The sequence below is a fragment of the Bactrocera oleae genome, chromosome 5 (assembly GCF_042242935.1).
Source record: "Bactrocera oleae isolate idBacOlea1 chromosome 5, idBacOlea1, whole genome shotgun sequence".
Lineage (NCBI taxonomy): Eukaryota > Metazoa > Arthropoda > Insecta > Diptera > Tephritidae > Bactrocera > Bactrocera oleae.
In genome coordinates, this window is record NC_091539.1 from 38,124,023 (window position 1) to 38,129,918 (window position 5,896).

A 5,896-nucleotide genomic window follows, 5' to 3' on the forward strand; every position below is an offset into this window, starting at 1 on the left:
GCGAATGTGAAAATGAGTTTATATAGTGTGAAGAATTCTGCGTGTCTTCCTAGGGTTTCTGTAATTATATTTTCTCTCATTTACTGAAGTGTGAATGGCGAAGGAAGGAAGTGCGAATGGATACCGCTTTGATGCAGAACAACAAAAAAAAAAAAATAACTAAAGAAATAAAATAAAAAAATAAAAAAAAATAACAAGAAATAAAGAAAGCGAAAGAATTTATATTATAACGGTACTATAAAAAGAGAAAATGCCAAGATATAGTAACGCATCAATTAATTTTTACTGCACTCAACGAAAAGTGATTTGTATAGTGGGAATTATTTCTTCAGAGCATTAAGCATTAATTCGAGGGAGTTGAAATCAATATCATTGAATTGGAGAATACTCAGTGACACTGTAAGGCGAGCTAAACTATAATCAAGAGTACAGGAAGTACCACCTTGTAAGACGATTTTTACGCATTGAAGATTTTGACATTTTTTTAACTTTTTAAGTGGCAAACCTAGTGTGAAATTTGTTAGAAATCAATATTCAAAAATTGATAAGTAGTACCCTAGTAAAAAGCACACTCAATTTGAAAACAGTTTTTAAGTTACAGTCTTCTGGATTGTAGCTGCTCAGTTCAATCACCTGCATCAATTTATCTTTAAAAGCGTTTTTTTCTTAACATCAACAAAATTTTTTTCGAAACATTACTTTCCGAATTGGCTGCAGAGATTACAATGATCCGATCACTATCAAATTTGTTTTTGCATATGCTATATATAATTTTCCATACATGGACCGTTCAGTTTTGTGATCTGACCAAAAATTGAATTTTGGCAACAAAAACGGTCAACATTTTGTGTTAAATTGAACAATTTTTTTTTAAACACCATTCATCAAAGAATGCATGCTAAAAATATCGCACGAGCTGTTCAAAAGTGTAATGAAAAATGTTGCAGTCAGGTACCTTTTGCATTGATCATTTATTTAAAAATTACTTGAAAGAGATTTTATGCCGTTTAAGCATTTAATGTTTATATACTGGCTTAAAAGACGTCGCACCCTGTAAAATTCATAAATTTGAAAAGTGTGATTCTCACAATTATGCGAGAAGTAACTGTTTTTTGTTTAGAAGTTCATTTGCCAAATGAATACTAAAATAATTTGAGAAAGTGGTCTGTAGATGTGACAGGGAACGTCAGCCTATTGGTCAATTTTACAATGGATATTTAAGGCTTAGATTTAGAAAATTCTGATCTGAGTAAATTTGACCCGGACTGACAAAATGAAAAAAAAAAATGTTACGTGTTCTAATACAAATATTTAATATCGCCTTCAAAATGGGTTATTTTTGAGCCAATACAAGCATGCCAAAGCTTTACCCAACCTTCCATGTTATAAGCCACGGCTAGAAATCTGACAAACCTTCAATAACTACCTAGCTGTGGTTCCTTTGGAAACACAACATTTAAAGCAAACTCGTTGTTAGTTTTTTTCTATGGTAAAAATCGCAAGACAAATTATCTAATTTATGAGCCTCACGGCTGCAATGGCAGTTGGCAGATGCTGAAATTTGACAATGAATATTTTCCAGCGACTCCTTTAAAGCTTTCACGGTTTTACCGATTTCACAAACGTAAGAGTCGAAATGAGCGAGTAATAAATTTTATACTGACTCTGACCATCACTTATGTTAAGTTGTATATTTTCTCTCTCAATATTTTTCTATCTGTCTCTTATAACTATTGTATATATTCTTCTCTCTTAATATTTTTCTCTCTCTCTCTCCCCCCTAATAAGTGCGAATCAGTATTTTTTCAGCTTATGAAAATTCTTGTTATATATTCAAAGTCAAGAAAATCTTCTGAAAAATTTCTTTACGACATCTTCCAGTGTTTTTAATTGGATATATTAATATGAGAGCAAAGTGTTACCTCAAGGAATGAAATGATCCATTTAAAGTAGTTGGTTGTTTCATACAAAATTACCAGTAATCTTCCAACGGAAATGAGGGCCCGATTATTACTTTCGATAAAAAACTCTCTTGCCTTTCTGACTCGGCTAATTCCGCATGTATGCGGATTGCGCCCCTCGCGTCGGTTGGGCGGTAATCGTTGGGTTATTATTATTATAAGATTCTATTATTATTATAAGATTATTATTATTATAAGACCTGAAGAAAACTACAAGAAATATGACAACTAATGTAATTGGAAAAAAATATGTAAAAAAATAAATTTAATAATGATTCACTACACACCTCACACTCATTGATAATGTTTGCTTTAAGAAAGAGACAAGCACTCTGTAGTTGCCCAATAGCGGAAGCCTCAACGGATTTCATGTATGAGAATTCCAATCTAAATGAAATTCCCGTAAAACGTTTCTCAATAGCCGTCGCTGTTTTTATTACCTCTGCCATTACAGTTGTATTCCTCGCACCTTAATGCTTCGTTATTGTAATTAAATTAATTTACATTTTTAAATTCCCGAGCATATACAACTTTTTTTACACTCCTACTCCATTTTATTGGTTTTATTGCATGCTTCCCTCACTTTAGCCGGGCGCAACGGCTTGTTGAGCTTCTAGAGTCCACCTGCTGCAGCCATTGCTCCAGAGAGGAAACTCTTGCTGCCCTACTTACTCTGTTACACACTTTCCTCTTTCACAGGGATCCATAATGTACGTGGACTTGTCTCCTCAAGTAGCACTTTCATAGTTGTAGTACTTCCCGTTTTATAGGAGGAGTAAGACATGAAAACTTATTCGTCCACACTTCCTTTGTGCCGTACTTACCTTAGTGCGCCTCACTGCTGCTAGCGAAATAAAAACTAAAATGTTGCGCTGATTTAAAGTTGAAAATAAGAAAGTTAAGCGTTGCGCTTGAGTTTACGGCATTGCCGCTGATATTGGTGTATTTTTATGGCCTCCACCTGCCCGGTTGCACGGTCGCTGGCTGCTTGCGCTTTTCTCTTTTCAAATATTAAAGTTTTGAAACAACTTAGTCTTTAGTTTCACTCTTTTTGAGTCTGCATAAAAGCTTCTATTTTAGTGTATCAGCAGGAAAAGTCTACTTTGTTATCTCACATTCGTAATTTGAGCATTATTATGTATTTCGTAGCCGTTAGCCTTGCCAACACCACAATCTTGCGAATGCCAAGTGTTCGCTCAACACATCTAAATTATAGTGGCTTGGAGAGGAACTTTCAGGATAAACTTATGTTTAATTATAAAATAAAAATATACATGCACACTCTCGAGAATATGCTAGTCACCTTCTCGGAAAGTTTCGAGATTTTTTTGGGGCGGACCATATTCTATATTCAACCGAAGATGGTATAATTGTTGTGTTGTAAGAAGTTGTCCTCAAGGTCGAGATTATAACTATATCTATGAGTATCTAAGTATAATATAGGTTGCTTACTAGACACTATGTTGAAACCATAACTGGGAATGAGACGTTTTTTTACCAGTCTCTAAGTACTATATTAAGGTATCTAACACAGTCTTTACCTTCTTCCCCCCAAATACGTTGGAAAAGTTGTATGTTTATCTGAGGACAGAATACTTAAGGTAGGATTTAGCCAAGTGAGGAAGGTTTTGGATTATTTTGTCAATATTTTGTACTAGCTTAGAGAACTTATAGCAAATAGTACTTGGGTCTACAGCTGATAGCAATGGTTGCTTTTAGGTTTGATAAAACCGCTTACCACGACGCTTGGCAAGAAATATTAGAAAAAACGCTTACGATAAAATTCCAACTGTACTAGCTGTATTAAAAAAAAACCTTTATGGAACCAATGCGACCTTGATTAAGATTAAAGCTACTATTCGATTTTCTATTGAACTGGTAGTTACCAATAAAGCTACAAATTGTTTAGACTGAACTTTGTAGACTGAGCGTTTTCTCAGTCAGCTTACTAATACTATTTCTAGAGCACGTTTTTAACAATGTTGATTTGGGAGTTAATATGGACCCTAAGCTTAATTTTAGTCTTCATATTGATACCATGGTCTTGAAGGAAAAAGTTGTCCTCAGTTTTCTTAAACGTTGGCCTAAAGAATTTAGAGATCCGTATATTACTAAAACACTTTATACAACTTTGGTTAGACCTATATAGAAATATGGCTCTGTTGTATGGAACCCTAGCTACCAAATCCATTCTGACAAGTTAGAGTCAGTTCAAAAACAATTTTTACTTTTCGCCTTAGCGCATTTCCGATGGGATTCTAGGGTAAGTCTACCTCCATACACTAGTCGTTTAAAACTTATTAATCTACCTACACTTTCTAGTCGGTGGGAAATGCTTGGCATAATATTCTTAGTGAAAATTTTGAATGGAACAGTTTGCAGTTCTTTTCTCCTGTCTGAAATTAAATTTAATATCCCGGCATTTTAGAACTTTACTGCTAAAATCCTGTAGATCAAATTTTGAACTAAAGGAGCCATTCCGCCGTATATGTCATGATTTTAATTCTCATTTCAGCACATTTGACTTATTTGACTCACTTTTCAAAATTAAAAAGACTTTATTGTTTTCTCTTAATAAATGAAAATGTAACAATTTATTATATTGTAACTTTAAATCTTGGCTGTTGAAATTTTTCTTTCTGTAGCTGAGCAGTTTTAGATCTCAACACTTTGAAAACTATCTTGCCTTTTCTGACTCGGCTAATTCCGCACGTATGCGGATTGCGCCCCTCGCGTCGGTTGGCCGGAAGGGGGGTAATCGTGGGGTTATTATATTATATAATACACTGTTAAAAATTATATATTTTAAATAGCGAATTTCAATTATTTACTTCCAAGTGTAAAATTCAATCTAATTTTTCCCTGCAGGGATATTCTGTTCTGTGGATTAATGTATAAAATTTTGCATGTGTTTCATTTTTATCTGCGGAAGACAGTTATAAAAGTTTGCCGTTGTTTGCTGAAGCAAATTTTACGTTTTCTTTACGGGTGGAGTATTTTCTTGTCATTATTTATGAATTATATGATTGCCCACTTGAGTCTGTTGCTTGAATTAATTATTTTATGACTTTAGGGATGTTCTTCAAATAGTTGCAATAGGGTAAGATATTTTGAAAAAATATTTCTTTAGAGCATATAGGCTTCTATAAAGAGCTATATATTATATAATAATATCTGAAAAAATTAGATGGGGTATAAAGTCAAGCGGAAGCTCGAACATATTTATATTAGGTATATGGGGGATGAGGGAAGTGTTGACTCGCTTTTACCCATTTTTGGCACAAGGGATGTTGTCATCACAAAACTATTCTCCCCAAATTAAAAACTAGACCTCACAGATTGATCGATATGTTCTGTAAAAAATCAGTTAAATGCACTGGGGTCCATATATTTGGTGTCTGGGTTCTTGAAAAGTTTTAGTCCGATTTCGACAAGTTTTGGGCATTAAGTTAAATACCTTGAGTACACTCTTTCGTGAGGGTGTTTGATTTGTATACTGCAAAGTGAAAGAATCAAATGATATTTTAAAAATTTGTTATATGGGAAGTAGGGGTGGTCGTCATCTAATTTCACCCAATTTCGCACTGTAAAATAGGAATGTTTGGGTAAACTCACACACCTAAATTTGGTTGAAATCGGTCCTGAAATATAGAATTTCCCTTGAGATGGGCGGTGCCACACCCATTATCTATTTTTTATACCAGCTCTTATAAATCTCTTCCATAATAACTGAGTTGTAAAATTTAATGTTTGTGGCTCATTTATTCAGTGAGTTATGGCAGTAGTTTTCAACATAACCGTCATACGAGGAGTGAGCGTGGTGACTAACCGATTTGACCCATTTTAAAGGTGTATAAGGAAATGGTAAAAATATGTACTTTAAAATATGTACGGGGCGAGACCATGCCCATTTTAGCTTTGTAGTCTTCCGAGTA